At 49.2% G+C, this 16,032-nt stretch overlaps 1 protein-coding gene across 1 annotated transcript in view; it reads left to right on the forward strand.

The window, feature by feature from the left end:
• The first annotated feature begins 374 nt into the window (after nt 1-374).
• Nucleotides 375-16,032, forward strand: part of MEGF11 (multiple EGF like domains 11) — a 332,603-nt gene continuing 316,945 nt past the window's right edge. Inside the window, 1 exon segment of the mRNA XM_049777656.1 lies at nt 375-415. The gene's annotated coding sequence lies outside the window, so the exon portion shown is untranslated.

Here is a 16,032-nt window from a genome sequence, read left to right on the forward strand (position 1 = left end):
CAAAAAAGGATGGGAGGAAACGGCCGGCCCAGTGTGGGAGGCGAGAAGGGGATGAATCGGATGGGGGAAAGCAGCCCAAGGAAAGCCAGCAGGCAAGAGAAGGGAGCGCGCGGCGGGCCTGGGAGCGAGGCGGGGCTGCGGGAGGAGGCGGGAGGCGCGGAGGAGGGAGGGACAAGGCGCGGGGTGGGGGCGCCGAGGCGCAAGGCAGAGGCTGGGTGCCCGCCGCGGACTCAGCATCCCCGCTCTCCACTCCGTGCGCCCCGCGATCCGTGCTCCGCGCGCCCAGTGCCGGCTGCCCGCCGCCCGCCGCGGTGCACCGCGCTTGCCGCTCGCGATCCGCTCGCTGCTGCTGATCCGACTGGACGGGCCGCGCGACTGGCCGGCCGCGCCCGGAGCTGGGCTGCGGAGGAGGCAGGTAGGCAGGCAGGCAGGCGGCGGGGGTCTCGGCGCCGCGGGACGGGGGCTGGCTGAACTTTCCACCGGCTGCGCGGACCCCGGTGCCGCCTCGCCTCTTCTCGCCGCTCCGGGGGTGTCCAGAGGACGAGTTGCAACGAGGAGGAGGCGACTCCCAGCACTGGGGAGAACGCCAGGGCTTGGGGATGAGGGGATGCGTGGGTCGGGCGGTGCCCGCTCCTTGGCCGCAGTCCGGGTGCAGAACTAGCGGTTTCTCCCTTCTCCGCGGGGACCCCGAGCCCCGAGTCTGGGGACTCCCAAGTCCGCTCGCTGCATCGCTGGCTCGGAGTGCCGGGATCCCGGCTTTGGAGCCCGCGATCACCGTGGCCCGGGTGCGCTGCGCTTCGCTGCTGCCACGCGCTCCGGTGCTGTTTGGAGACGCGCGGGGGAAGCGCGCGTCCCGCCCCTCGTTCCTTCCCCTTGCGCGACTCTTCTGCCAAGTCCAAAGCCCGGACAGCCTTGTAGTTGCCTTCCAGGGTGTCCCTCCTTGCCCTCGGGGGGCGATTCCCGTTTCTCCAAGTTCCAAGAGAATCGAGGCACCGCGCCCGGTGCGCGCCCGCAGCGCGGTGCTGAAGTTCCCAACTTCTCGCCTTGCCACGGGGCGGTCGTTGGCACCTGCGGGGAAGTGGCCGTGGCCGTGTCCTCTCTCTCCTAGGGAGCCGTCTAGCTCAGGCACCTTTCCCTCTATACGTGCTTTATTTCATCCCCCGATTCGTTCCAATAAATCACAATATAAAAAGAGGCGAAATTGTCCCTCGAGGGCGCCAGGACAGGTATGGCTAGAGTCGGTGGCAGCCGCCTGTTTACCCCGGCTTTGGACTCTCGGGCTCCGTCCTCCTCTCCAGCGTGGCCAGGTTAGTTTATTTGACTCCCTTCCTAGAAAAATTCTTGTTCTCTAGAAAAATATTTCAAAAATAGTTCCCCTTTAGGATCTCCCACCCTCGCGCACCCCCCGGGTGCGGACCGAAAAAGCCTGGTGCCTTTTGGAGTAGTTTTTGGGGGGGTCCACCTCCTAGCTCTGCGAGTCACCCGGGGAGGAATCTCCGCGGGGAAGCGGGGATTTTAACATTGCGGCCAGGTGGCGGCGAACCGAGCCCGCAGAGGAGGGCCGGGAGCCCCGAACGATGCTCATCGCCCGCGTTGGAAGCGGTTCTCCTTTAGAAGGGGCTTGCTGGGGCTTGCTCAGGCTCGGTAGCAAAGGGAGCGGGGTGGGGTGTGGCTTTGCAGAGGGTCATCCAGGACCCAGGCGGATCCTGCGAGGGCTTGAAGGTCCCCCCTCTACGCACCCGCTGTCAGCGTTTGGGGCGCCTTTTCCCAGGTGCGCCGCACGCACTCGCTCTCCGCGCGGTTCACCTGCCGTTTGCGGCGCCAGAGCTTCCCAGGTCCGTTACTGCAGCGTGCACTTGTCCTTCCACCCAGCAACTCTCTGAAGCCGGGAGAAGCGAAAGGAGGCTCGGAGCTCCGGCTCAGGGCAGGCGGCCACGCACACCGGGTCTGTGGGCTCCTGGCCCCCTTTATCCCCCTCACCGCACCACTTTCTCCCCCGCGGCGAGTGTTCTCAGTTTGGGCACTGCGCGCCCCGGCAAGCGCCAGGACTAGGGTGAGTGCGATTAGAAGCAGAGGACTGGTCTCTGGAGGCTTCTGGTAGGTTGGTTCTGTGCTGGGATGGGCTTCCCCCGGAGAAAGGGTGTCAAAGAATTGGGTTCATCCATCCTGCTCCGCACCCGGGCGCTACTGTCAATAGGGAAACGCCAGCCTTTACGCGGCACCTTGGATTGAAGTTGCTATGGAAAGGAATAGGACTTTCTAGGGAGTCCCGCAGAAGGTGAGGGTCTGGAATTGAGTCTTGGGAAGGTGGCTAGTTGTTGGGGGCTGTGGGTGTATTTGGTGGGGGTGGGCTGGACTTTGGATCAAGAGACATCTGAGCTGTCTGCATGGAGGGAAACTCCTGACTTAGAGCCTGGTAAAGCATGGCAGAGTCAGGACTGGGAATTAGCCTTTGCGTGAGATGTGCGAGGATATCTGGGTGAAGTCAAGCTGTGAACCTGACCGCAGACTTCTCAGAGTTCAGGACTGCCATGATGTGGTAGTTCTGGAGCCAAGCCCTGGGACTCCAGCTGGGAAAAGTTCAGGCTTTTGCTTTCTCATGGTTCCCTGAGATTCCAACTCTTTTTGTGCTCTTCATCTTCAAAGCTTTACAGTATTCCGATATGTGAGCGTATTGGACTCACGGTGGGCAAGACATTTACTGGGCAAGAAATATTTCATAAATGGTTCTTGAGTTTCAGCTTTGAACGGGGCACTGGCCTAAGCCTTGTGGAATACAGCAATGAACCAAATAGGTAGAGAAGCCGATGCATAATAATTCTAGGCTCCAGGTTTCTCTTCAGGACAAGCTTAAAAAATATCTAAAATTTAAAATCAGTAGTAGAATGCATGTATCAAATCCTGGTTCTATCCATGGCAGCACACACACACACACACACACACACACACACACACACACACACACAATTATTAAGTAGAGGTGAATCCACACTCTGGAGAGGTGTTGAACCGGATGCTCAAACAAAGACATCCTGAAGCTTTCTCTTGAGGTCAAGCCTCCCAGGTGAAAAAGCTGTGAAGACATTGGCATTGAGACTGGGAGATTCTGTGAACTTCCAGAAGCCCAGCTTCTGGTTGCCAGGGGTAACCCAGAGGCTGGCGTGTGCAGACCTTAGATGTGGCATTGGGCAACTGCTCTGCAGAGCTCCTGCCAGTCAGGGCATGGTATAGTAGTGTGGAGTGGATGAGTGCTGGCAGCTGTCATCTTGCCAGATCTCCATAGAGACTGGTGCTGGGTAACCATGAGCCTCTTTCATTCCAGCAAACACAGCTACTTAAGGAACTCAGCAGCTCCATTGTACAGATGGGTAAATGGAGACCTCATTGGATTCTGATAGTCTGTCCCAAAGAGTCCCTGGACATAGCCCAAGGTGTCCTGATCACAGACTCAATTTCTTTATTAAAATTTTGTTTGTTTGTTTTGTGGTCACACTCAGTAGTCCTCAGGAGTTACTCCTGGCTCTGCACTCAGAAATTACTCCTGGTGGGGCCTTAGGTGATCATATGGGATTTGGGGATCAAACCCACATTGGTCACTTGCAAGGCAAGTACTCTACCCACTGTATCTTCTGGACTCACAATGTTAATTCAAAATGATATTTCTGTGTGTGTATGAGAGAGAGAGACAGAGAGAGAGAGAGAGAGAGAGAGAGAGAGAGAGAGAGAGAGAGAGAGAGAGAATTTTGGGCCACACCCAGCAGTGTTCAAGGCTTATTCCTAGCTCTGTTTCCAGGGATCATTTTTGGTGGAGCTTGGGGGCCCATATATGGTGCTGGGGATTAAACCTGGGTCAGTGTGTGCAAGGCAGCACTCCACCTGCTATACTATGGCTCTAGACCCTATTCCATATGCTTTTTGGGAGAGGAAAAAAAATATTGAATAGCCTGTGTGGAGAGGTTGAAAGATTTACACATCTTGGATTTACAGATCTGTTTGCTAAACATTTCAAAATGTTTTTGAAACTGTCTGTCTGTCCGTTTCTCCTGTTTTTCTAGTGGGAAGCTGTATTGCTGTGGGAGGAAAGGAAGAGTTTGTATTTCAGTGTAGTTGGTGGGGTCAATGTCACAGCACGCTTTATCCCTTATGTATTAATTAGGCCCCAAAGAAAAGAACCATAAAAGAGTTGTTCTCCTAAATGCTTGTATTTTTCATCTGGATTCTATTTATTGATTATTTTACAGCGGAGAAGGAGCAAAAAAAAAAAAAATCCATGTTTTTATAGCAAATAAAGCTGGCTGCAGTAATTATGCAGGCTCAACATGTCTGTTCCCGAGCAGGGAGTTGGAATTCAGCCTGACTGTCCAACATTTGGGCGAGATCTAATTGAAAAAGACATTTCAAAGAACAAATATTCAGGAATGCAGAGTTTTGCTCTTGGATCCCTCTGGGCCAGGTGTGAGTACCTTTAAGCTTGCTTTTCAGAGGTGGTTGAAGAGCCTGGTCAGTATAGCTGGGAGCACAGTCACAGGTGAAGCTGAGACTCAGAGCTAACCTGTGAAACTTAGTAAAGGCAAGTATGATGTTGTCTCCAGGGAACTTGTCCTTTATAACCAGTGAGCAAGGGACAATATGAATCAAAGAGAAACTAAATTGGTCCTGAGAGTCCAATCTTGGGGGGCCGGGCGGTGGCGCTAGAGGTAAGGTGCCTGCTTTGCCTGTGCTAGCCTTGGACGAACCGCGGTTCGATCCTCCGGTGTCCCATATAGTCCCCCAAGCCAGGAGCAACTTCTGAGCATTACCGGGTGTGGCCCCCCCAAAAAAACAAAAACAAAAAAAAACAAACAATCTTGGGACAGGAGCTGGGACATTGGGATTTTGTATTTTGGGGGGGGGTCACATCCGGCAGCGCTCAGGGGTTACTCCTGGCTCTATGCTCAGAAATCGCTCTTGGCCGGCTCGGGGGACCATATGGGATGCCGGGATTCAAACCACTGTCCTTCTGCATCTAAGGCAAACACCTTACCACTGTGCTATCTCTCTGGCCCCTAGATTTTGTATTTCTCTCATATTGCTTGGTTAAAGATAAGAATCTTATCTGGAGTGTTTTTTGTTTTGAAGGTTTTTTTCTTTTTTTGGTTTTGGGGCCACACCTGGTGGCGTTCAGGGGTTACTCCTGGCTATGCGCCCAGAAATTGCTCCTGACATGGGGGACCATATGGGACACTGGGGATCAAACCCAGATCTGTCCTGGGTCAGCTGCATGCAAGGCAGTGGCTCCACCACTGTGCTATTGCTCCGGCCCCCAGAGTGTACGTATAAGGACTTTTTGTAGCAGAAAACTCGAATTCAAGTGGTTGAAGCAATAGGGAGCAGGATCCCTCTAACACTTCCCATGTCAAGGGGTCTGGGCTTGGTTTAGCTCAGGCTTACTGCTTTCTGTGGTTCACATTTATTATCAAAGATCCAGATTCTGTGGCTCAGCAGTAGAACATATATATATATATATATATATATATATATATATATATATATATATATAATATGCATCTGTAAGGCCCTGGACTCCATCTGACACCATCAGAAAAAGATCAAAAAAAATTTTTTTCAGCTTCTTCTCAAGATCCTGCGATGGCCAACAGGGTTCCAGGCATCTTCCCTTACAGTAATGCACAGACACAAGACAGACAGCAGAGGGACATTTCTTAGACATTTCTCATGCTTCTTGGGATGGAACTGTGGATCAAATATCCATGTTCTCTCCAACTGCTGGTATGGGGAGGGGGTAATCATAATGGCTTAGAATAATGTTGATTCGAATCTTGGCTAACAGGGAAGAAGAAAGTTATGGTGCTTTTGGAAGGGGGAAAGGATTTAACAGAACCTCATTTGATTTCAATGTTTGATGACTTCTTCCACTTTCCATCCTCTGAATTTTCTGTCACCATATGGCTTACATCATGCATTCACTATTTAAGAATGAACTGTTTACATTACTGCTTATCACTTTGTTGTAATGTTCCTAGTTTGGCCAAAAGGATGTAAGATTAGAGGGGTCTGGGTTGGGGTGGTGAATGGGTCCTTCTTGGGCCCAGCATTGTGATTGTGAAGCAAATGAGGTGTCCCCTGCATGTCTCGAATGAATAAATTACATGGAAAAGGAAAATAAGATGATTTATCTTGAAAAGTCATTTATCTTCATTTTATCTTTAACCTCAATTTGGGGAAGGGACTTCGCTTGATGAATGTCTGTTCTTTAGTACTAAGGAAGAATTTTTAGGAAAAGTTTTATCTTTACCCTGTAAAGTCAGGATTAATATGTGTACATAACTGTTGGGGGCCATGCAGCTCCAGGGATCAAATCCAGGGCCTTATGCATGCAAGACACATGCTTTCTCGCCCTAGCTGCATTCACACCCTTACTGCAGTCTTTTACAGAAGAGGATGTGGCAGTTAGAGACTGTACCGTGCTGGCCTTGCTTGCTCAGCTCTCAGCTTCCAGGAGGCCAAGAGAGGGGCAAGGTCAAATTCCTGCCTGTATGCTCAGTTTCATAGATATTTTGGTGTTCTCTTGACCTTGTGGGGATCCTGCTCTCCTGATCTCTTTGTCCCATTTGCTCTGACCTCTGCCTCTAATTCCTGATAAAACTCAGTCCCTCTTTGACTCTCAGAGTTGTATTCAGGTACTTAAAAAATTCTGATGTTGACTGTGACTTTTTCTCATCACACTTAAGCTTGGACCAGGGAATCCACTAAGAGCATGAAGCATTCTGCTAGAGAAATCAAACTGTACTGAACCAGGTTTTCTGTCCTCCTCTTTCTTTTCTCCATTGGGTCTTTTTATTTGGGGGGGGGCACACCCGGTGACACTCAGGGGTTACTCCTGGCTATGCTCTCAGAAATCACTCCTGGCTTGGGGGACCATATGGGACGCCAGGGGATCAGCAATCCATCATAGGTCAGCTGCAGGCAAGGCAAATACCCTACTACTGTGCCACCACTCTGGCCCCTCCATTGGGTCTTTATGTCCCTCATCCTCATTTGCTACTGTTCCTGCTGAGTCTCACATGTTTTACCTAGGGAAGGAATAATTTGAAAAAAACAATTGTAGTGGGGGGGGGGAATACACACCTGAAGTTGCTTAGACTGACTCATGTTTCTGTGTTGGGGATTGAATTGGGTACAGCTTCATGCAAAATGTTTGTCATGCCCACTATACTATTTCTCCGGTTCCTTTCCTAAATATTTTAACCCTGCTTCTTCTGGTCAAAACATTTTGATGATTGAGGTCCAGAGTACAGTGGGTAGGGAGTTTGCCTTGCATGCAGCCGACTTGGATTCAATCTCTGCCATCTCCTATGGCCCTGATACTGCCAAAAGTGATCCCTGAGCACAGAGCCAGGATGTGCACCACTGGAGGATTGCAGAGCCAGAAATAATCCTTGAGCATTGTTGGGTGCAGCCCCAGCTCATCCTCCTCAAAACAAACAAAAACCAACCCATAACGATTATTTTATGGTAAGTAGGTGTGTGTGTGTGTGTGTGTGTGTGTGTGTGTGTGTGTGTATGCATGCGTGCAGCTCTTCTTTATCAACAAGATGAGGACAGAGAGATAAGACAGCAGAGTAGGTGACTATGCCACACATAGTAGATTCTGGTTTGATCCCTTAGCTCCATGTACCCTGAGTGGCCTCAGTAGTCAGGAGAAAGCCCTGAGCACTGCTGGGCATGCCCTCCCACCCCAAACAAACAAACAAACAAAAAAAAAAACAACTTATGTTTCTATCCTGTTTTACTTTGGGACCAGACCTAGTATTTATATTTTGTATTGTCAGTAGTTTGTGGGCTGTGTTTGATGTGTTAGCAGGACTCATATCCAAAGTGTTGAGAGAAGTTTGCACTGCTGACTTTTGGTGTCTGAAAAGAGCTGTGACTAGTATTCATTCTCCTTCCCTCCCTCCCTCCTTCTCTCTCCCTCGCTCCTCCCTCCCTCCCTCTTCCCTCCCACCTTTTCTCTCCCTCATTTCCTCCCTCCCCCCTCCCTCACTTACCTCTCCCTCCCTTTTCCCTCCCTCCCTCATTCCCTCCATTCCTCCCTCCCCTCCCTCCCTCCCTCATTCCCTCCCTCCCTCCCCTCCTCCCTCCCTCCTTCCTTCCCTCCCTCCCTCCCTTCCTCACTCCCCTTCTTCCCTCCCTTCCTTCCTTCCCTCCCTCCCTCCTTCCCTCCCTCCCTCCCTCCTTCCCTCCCTCTCTCCCTTCCCTCCCTCCCTCCCTCCTTCCTTCCTTTCCTCCCTCCTTCCTTCCCTCCCTCCTTCCTTCCCTCCCTCCCTCCCTCTCTCCCTTCCCTCCCTCCCTCCCTCCCTCCTTCCTTCCTTCCTTCCTTCCTTCCTTCCTTCCTTCCTTCCTTCCTTCCTTCCTTCCTTCCTTCCTTCCTTCCTTCCTTCCTTCCTTCCTTCCTTCCTTCCTTCCTTCCTTCCTTCCTATTAAAGACAAATTTAATACCACTAGCACCTTCTTCATACTCTGCCAGCTGTTGAGGACAAGAGGAACTTTTTTTTTTTTTTGGTTTTTGGGCCACACCCATTTGACGCTCAGAAATTGCCCCTGGCTTGGGGGGACCATATGGGACGCCGGGGGATCGAACCGCTGTCCGTCCTATGGTAGCGCTTGCAAGGCAGACACCTTACCTCTAGCGCCACCTTCCCTGCCCCCAAGAGGAACTTTTTTCCCCCAGGCATTTTTTTGAATACTTTGAACTGGGAACCTTGGTGCTGCCTGGAGCTGGAAGCATAAACTCACTTTTCCTAGGTTTTGAGTATAACCTGGGCTCTGAGGAGGGAGAGAGAAGAGCTGGGGGAGGGGGAGGAGGAAGTTACTTCTATATTAACTTTTATTGCTTATTTGACAAGATATTTCAGGAGGGAAGGAGGAAAAATTTTACCAGTGACTCTGGTGACCTCACTAACACCAAGGTTCCAGGTGCAGAGGTCATCTTGGACAAGTCTCTTAATCGCAGCAGTTTCTACTTTGCCAAATCTCTCCTCACTCCACAATACGGACAAGAAAATAAACAATAAATAGGATTGTTTTTAGCATTTTAATTTGTTACTGTGGTTTAACAAGTTTCTTCACTTCCAGAATCTCTGATTCATTTTGTTTGGTTTTGGGGCAAGTAGTTCTCAGGGCTTATTTCTCGCTCTGTGCTCAGATATCATCACATCTAGTGGGCTCAGGAACCATATGGGATGCTGGGGATCAAACTAGGTTGACTTCATGCAAAGCCCGTGTCTTCCCCATTGTCTTATATCTCTCACTGGAAACTCATTCTCAGACACTCCCTATGTGGATCCCAGCACTCGTTTTTAGGCCAATGGTCTTAAAACTTGAGAAATGCGCAAATGGTTCCATTTTAAAGTCGGATAAGCTTCCCACAGGCCTCCAATATTGTCTTAAATTATTAATGTAATAATATTTAAATACATATAAATAAAACGACGAGGCGCAAATACCTTAAGCTTATAACTCTTAGGCAATTTTAAGCCCCCACCAAGTTTATAAATTAATATGTAAATGGAAAAGCCTTATAACATTTAGATTAACAATATTAATTTAACATGATAGATGTTTTCTTGTGCAAAGACTAAATCACGCCTCATTCCCTGGCCCTGCTTTGGTCCTTTCTTTGTGGCTGCTTCTCCTATTGGGGACTTGTGCTGTCTCAAGGCTCTTGCTACTTGTTCTCAGTTGAATTCTGGGGACCATGTTTGTTCCCACTGCCAGCTGAGGGGTTATTGGTCAGCATTCGGCACAAAGCTTTTGTGCGTCAAGCTGATGCCTTTCCCTTATTAGCCCAGGACAATCACCAGAGTTCTATTTAATTCATATGCACCTGCAGGCTGCTGCAGAGCTGGGTGGGGACCCCGAGTGACCCTGGCTCAGAGGTCTGATGGTTGCAGTATCCAAAGAACACCTGCGGGAGAATGACTCTTGAGCTCTCAGAAATAACGACCCTGTGGTTTGGAGGAGTTAGTGCCAGAATGGTGTTAATCCTTTGCTTCTCTCCTGTGGAGTGAGGCCTGGCCAAACAATGGGTGGTCGGTTCTGAGAAGTGAGTCATTGGGCGATTTATACCTGGTATAAATTTGTACATGCCTAGGCTAGGTTGTGTCTTGAGGCCACTGTTTTAGTATGCTTAGAAACCATGGTTTGAGCCTTTCCTGGATGCCACAATCTTGGGATGTACAAAAGACTTCGTTATTCCCCATTGCACAGATGTGAAGGTGGGAAGCCAGCCCCAGCACGAATCCAGATGGGCAACATCTGGAATACACACCCAGGTCTGCTCCAGCCTTACTGACCACTGTAGGCCCAGCTCACAATAGGCTTTTAAGTACTTTGGATGGAGAATAAGGGCTTTGAAGTAATGCAACATCTTTCACATCTGCCTTTCTCAGCTGGGACCCATATTAGTCCCTGTGAGAACCCAACATACTCCAAGGGAGCCACAGGTCAAATTCACGAGGGTATAATACCAGGGGCCAACTATTAAAATGGGGGGGGGGGGTTCTCAGGAAGGAAACAAGGTCAAAGATGGGAGGTCCAGGGTTAGAAAAAGATTGAGATGCCCTGAGCTAAATTTTCATGATTCACTCAGAACTTTATGGTGCAGTAGTTAAGAAATGCTATCAAGCATCGGCGTTTGCCTTGCAAGCAGCCGATCTAGGACCAAAGGTGGTTGGTTCGAATCTCGGTGTCCCATATGGTCCCCCGCGCCTGCCAGGAGCTATTTCTGAGCAGACAGCCAGGAGTAACCCCTGAGCACTGCCGGGTGTGGCCCAAAAAAAAAAAAAAAAAAACAAAAAACAAAACAAAAAAAAGAAATGCTATCAAGGGACCAGAGCAGTGGCACAAGCGATAGGGTGTTTGCCTTGCACACCCTAACCTAAGATGAACCGAAGTTCGATCCCCTAGCATCTCATATGGTTCCCCAAGCCAGGAGTGATTTCTGAGGGCAAGAGTAAGCTCACAACCCCCTGAGCATCACTGAGTGTGTCTCCAACCCCCCCAAAAAAGAAATGCTACCAAGGGCCTCACTGTTAGCACAGTGGTTGAGGTTTTCCCTGCATGTGGTTGACCTGGTTCAATTCCTATTAGCTCATAGGGTCCCCTAGGCCAGTGAGAGGTGATTTCTGGAGTCCAGAGCCAGAAGTAAGCCCTGGGCATCACTAGGTGTGACCCAAAAGCTAAGTAATAATTTTAAAAAGTTGCCTTGGACTGTAAAGAGGTGGAAATCTGGGACAAAGCAGGTGAGATCAGATCTAGGCCTGGTTCCTGGGTCAGCTAAAGGCTTGGATGCTGCTGTACAGGCCTCTGTGGGGGATTGGAGGCTGGTTTATGTTGGAGAAATGTTAGAGACAGAGTCTAAAGATGACCCTATTTTTATTGGGGCTTCCCAGTTTGACCAGCATTTCTTTCGGCAGGTGGTGTTGGGTCATACGCAGCAGTGCTCAGGGCTTGATCCTGGCTCGATGCTCAGGGATAACTAACTCCTGGTAATGTTGGGAAACAATATGAGGTACTGGGGGATCAAACTAGTGTCAGCTGTGTGCAAAGACTTTATGCACACACACTCTCACTTCTCTCTCTCTGTCTCTCCCTCCCTCCTTCCCTCCCTCCCTCCCTTCCTTCCTCCCTCCCTCCCTTCCTCCCTCCCTTCCTCCCCCCCTTCCTCCCCACCTCTCTCGAGCAAGCTCTCTCTCTCTCTCCTCTCTCTCTCTCTCTCTCTCTCTGGGCTCAACCAGACCTTTTGTTTATTTTGGGGTCACACCTGGCAGTGTTCAAAGGTTACTCCTGGTTCTGCACTAAGGAATCACTCCAGGTGGGCTTATGGGACCTTATGAAATGCTGGCGATTAAACCCTGAGTCAGCGCATGTGACACAAATGCTGTATAATCGCTCTGACCCATTAACAGTTCTTTAAGAATGGAATTTATTTTATTGTGTATGTTGTAAAATGTGCCCAACAAAACCCCCAAATCTTAAACATTAAAGTCAGACAGTTCTGTGGTGTTAAATATATTGCCAGGGCCACCCCCATGCCATCTTCTACTCTAGAGTCTGCTAGTTTGGGTTTGAAGATACTTGACCAAGCAGGCTCTTGTCCTGGGGAATACCCGAAATCCGTGACCTTGATTGACTGCTGCAGGCTCGATTTCCAAGGGACTATGTGGGGCCATATGAGGGGCTTGGATTCCTGAGTGAGACCTTGCTGGGGGGACCTTGGATGGGCTTCTTGGGATTTGATTTTGCAGGACAGGGCATAGGAACTTATCTGTGTGTCTCTGAACCTTTTTTTCCTCAGAGCAAAACTTATTTGTAGTTGTCCTTCCCTTGCCTGACCTGCCGGGTTTAACCAAGCTTAAAATAAATACAATAAATAAAACACCCCCCAAATTATTTTATCCTGCAGTGGATGAGCAATAATCTGCATATGCAAATAAATGGCATGCCAGTCCCCATGAATATTAATTAGGAGAGAGAGTCTGAGGCCTTAAAATACACTCAAAACCAACAATCTAGCATTTTGCAACTCCTCTGGCTTGCTCCGCTAATCATGGCCTTATTATATTTGAAGGCTCTTCTGTTCCTGCTGACCTCCCCTTGGAACTGGGAGGTTGCTAGAGGCATGCAGAGTCTCAGATCTGTAAAATGGGAGTCCTAGTGTGTTCTGATCCCACCTGGCCACCTTATCAGCATGAGAAAGGTGAAAGGTGGTAGAGGGTTTGGGGAGATCAGGTGCCTTGCGTAGGCTGACTGAAGGTTTAACCACCAGTCTTAGTCGTTCTTTGCCTGAAAGTACACCTGTTTTGAGAGTGTGAGGCAGGCAGGCGCAGGGAGGAGTATTTTGGGGACAGGTTATACTTTTGTCAGCACCTCCAGAGATTGGTGATGGTTGAAAGGCCAGTCTTGCCTCCCATTTGGATGGGAAGAAATGATTCATTTCCTCCATTCTTCTGAATGAGCTTATGTGTAAGCCAGAATCAGGTGGTTGAATTGTAGGTATAGCCTCCTCAAGGCATGGAAGGATGCTCAGAGGATAGGGGTCTGATGAAAAAAACCTTGGGGTGACAACTGGCTGGGCAGGAGTGTGAAAAGTGGGCAGTGTAGTGGCCCAGGCCATGATAGAAGGGTAGAAGGGGGATTGAGACAGTATCTGGGATCACCAGGTGTGGGGGAGAGAGATGAGCTCAGCATCTTGTGTGGGGACTTGGGTAGTCTGGTAGAGTCAGTCCATCCAGAATTGGGATGGTTCCTGCTTAGTACTTTTGCTTTGTTGATGTTCCAGCCAAGAATTCAAGTTCTTGCCCCAAGCCTGGCACAGAGAGGGTGTCCAGAATATCTGGATCCTTTCCTTTTAGATAACTGTGTCTAAGTGACTGCAGGCTCTGTGGTGACAGGGGTGTGTCAGTGTGTTTATATGTGCATGTTGGTGTGTGTATATGTGTCGGTGTTTGTATACATGTTTCTGTGTATGTATGTATATTTGTCTTGGTGTGTATATATTTGTGCTGGTATGTGTATATTGTAGTGCTGATGTGTTGGTGTGTGTATTTGTGTTGGTATGTTTCTTTGTGTTTCTGTGTATATATATTTCATTGTTGGTGTATACATGTGTTTCTTGTGTATATGTATTTCTATGTCAGTATATATATATATGTTTCTCTGTGTTGGTATATATATATGTATTGGTGTGTGTAAGCATTTGGTGCATGCATGTATAAATGTTTTTCTGTGTGTTGGTGTGTGATGATGTGTGCTTCTCTATGTTGGTGTATGTTTCTGTGTGTTATTGTGTGCTTCTGTGGGTAATTGTGCATTTGTGTTTCTCTGCGTGTACCTGCCTTCCTTCACATCTGTGTTTTTGAGTGTGTGGTGGTGAGGGCGATTTGTGAGTGTATCTGTTAGTGTTTCCATGGTAGCATGACCATGCTTATGTTTCTGTGTGTCTGTATAGTGACTGTGTTTGCATGTGTGTTCGAGTCTAGAATGAAGGCTAATGGGCCTGGGAGAGCTCAGGGCCTGGTCCTGGTCACTGCACACAGGTACCCTGAATCTGGGCTCCGATTTAAAGTATTCCCATTGCCCTGACTCAGTGCTTGACCCCAGCCCTGAGTCCCTGAGCCCTTAGAGTCCTCTATCTGCTTCTCCCTACCTGCCTCAGAGTGGCCTCCACAGTGGCCTCCCTGCCCATCTGCATTGAGCTTTCATCACATTTGCATTGTCTGCATACACTCTGCTCTCAGCCCTGCAGCTTTCAATGTAAAATGTAGTTGCTCTTCCTGAAGGTCATTATGTTAGAAATTTCTGCATTTTCTTTGATTCTTTCTGGTTCAGAACTTTCTCCAAGAAAGGGAGCTGAGGAGTATGCATGAAATCTGTTTTCCTTTCACTGAACCAAGAACAGGGGCCTTGGAGTAGCAGCAGAGTGGACGACTGATTCCCTAGGGGTCACTTCTGGCCAGAGCCATTGTGACACATGGGAGACAGTGACAGCAGTCCACCTGTGTGGTGGCCACCTCTGAGGCTTGCCCTGTGAAGATGAGAGAAACATCAGCATGGTGGTGTCTCATTCTCTGGACCAAAAGAGAATGTGAAACCAGGGAACCAGGAAACAAGCTGTCAAGGATCTCTCTTTTTCCAAACATCAGAGACATAATTAATAATATTTCAAGGGCATAACCCCAACATTTTTCTCAGGAGGACTGTGGCCCAAGTGTCTTCTTTTTGGGCCATCCCGGGCTCATCCCCTCTCTAGATGGTGGGCCTGGCTGTGCGCTTTCTGGCGCTTTGCTTCCTTGACTCAGCACCCATGTTCTCTTCTGTGAAAGGGGCAGAGTTCAGAGTTCAGAGGGCTCTGAGTCCTGACGATCACCATTGACTGTAGTAGAAATGGCATGAGTCAGGCAGGAAGCTGAGACAGACCAACGAGATATCAGTGTGGTCTGCACCTGGGTGACTGGAGACAGCAGAGGTCACTCAGTCCTCTGACTCCTGAGGATGAGTTTGGTCTCAGGTCTGCCTTGACCACCAGAAGGTCAGACCTGATTCCTTCAGCTTCCTCTGAAAGCAGGAGCTGGGCCCCTGGTTGGTCTTGTCTCCTGTGGAGGAAGTATTTGTGGGGTGACTCTGGAGCAAGCTCTTCTGTGTCTCCAAGGATGTGGTCTTCACTGTGGTCAAGGTTTTACTTTCTTCTCAGAGTTGTATGTGTTGTCGTGTTGATCAAGGTCCTGCCAGGTACTTGAGGCACCCACAAACATTTGATTTTTTTGCTTTCCTGAGTTCAGATCAGGGTACCTCTCTGGTGCAGAAGAATGAGCAGGAGAGAAAATGGAGTGTTTGTAGTTCCATTAGGAGGGACACTCCTGTGACTCAGTGTGCCTGTTTTTTTAAAAATTAACTTTCATGGGACAGAGGGGTAATATAGCTGGCAAGGCATTACTTTCATGTTGCCGAACTAGATTTGATCCCAGGTACCCCAGATGGTCCCCCGAGCCCTGCCATGAGCACTTCTGGGTGTGTCCCCCACCCAACTCCAAAAAATATAGAAAAATAAAAGAGAGAAAAACCAACATTTATAAGGTACAATTTAGTTCCTTAAATTTTTTCATAGTGTGAGTATTAGGGGTTCAATGCCACCAGCCACCAAAGGTCCACCTGCCATTGTGTGTAGACCTTTTCCATCCCGATGCTCTGGAGCAGAGGTGGCAGGTGTGTCTCTCTCTGGCCCAGGCTTTCCCTTGGGACAGTCCCCTCTGGCCAGACCTACATGCAGCTAATTTAGGACAGATGGTGGTTCGAATCCTGGCATCTCATATGGGACCCCGTACCAGCCAGGAGCAATTTCTGAGCGCAGAGCCAGGAGTAACTCCTGAGTGCCACCAGGTATGACCCATAAACAAAACAAACAAACAAACAAAAACAAATTCATGCATGGGTCCAGGTTCTTTAGGGGTGGGGCATATTTTGCCTAGGATG

The sequence above is a fragment of the Suncus etruscus genome, chromosome 1 (genome assembly GCF_024139225.1).
Source record: "Suncus etruscus isolate mSunEtr1 chromosome 1, mSunEtr1.pri.cur, whole genome shotgun sequence".
Taxonomy (NCBI): Eukaryota; Metazoa; Chordata; class Mammalia; order Eulipotyphla; family Soricidae; genus Suncus; species Suncus etruscus.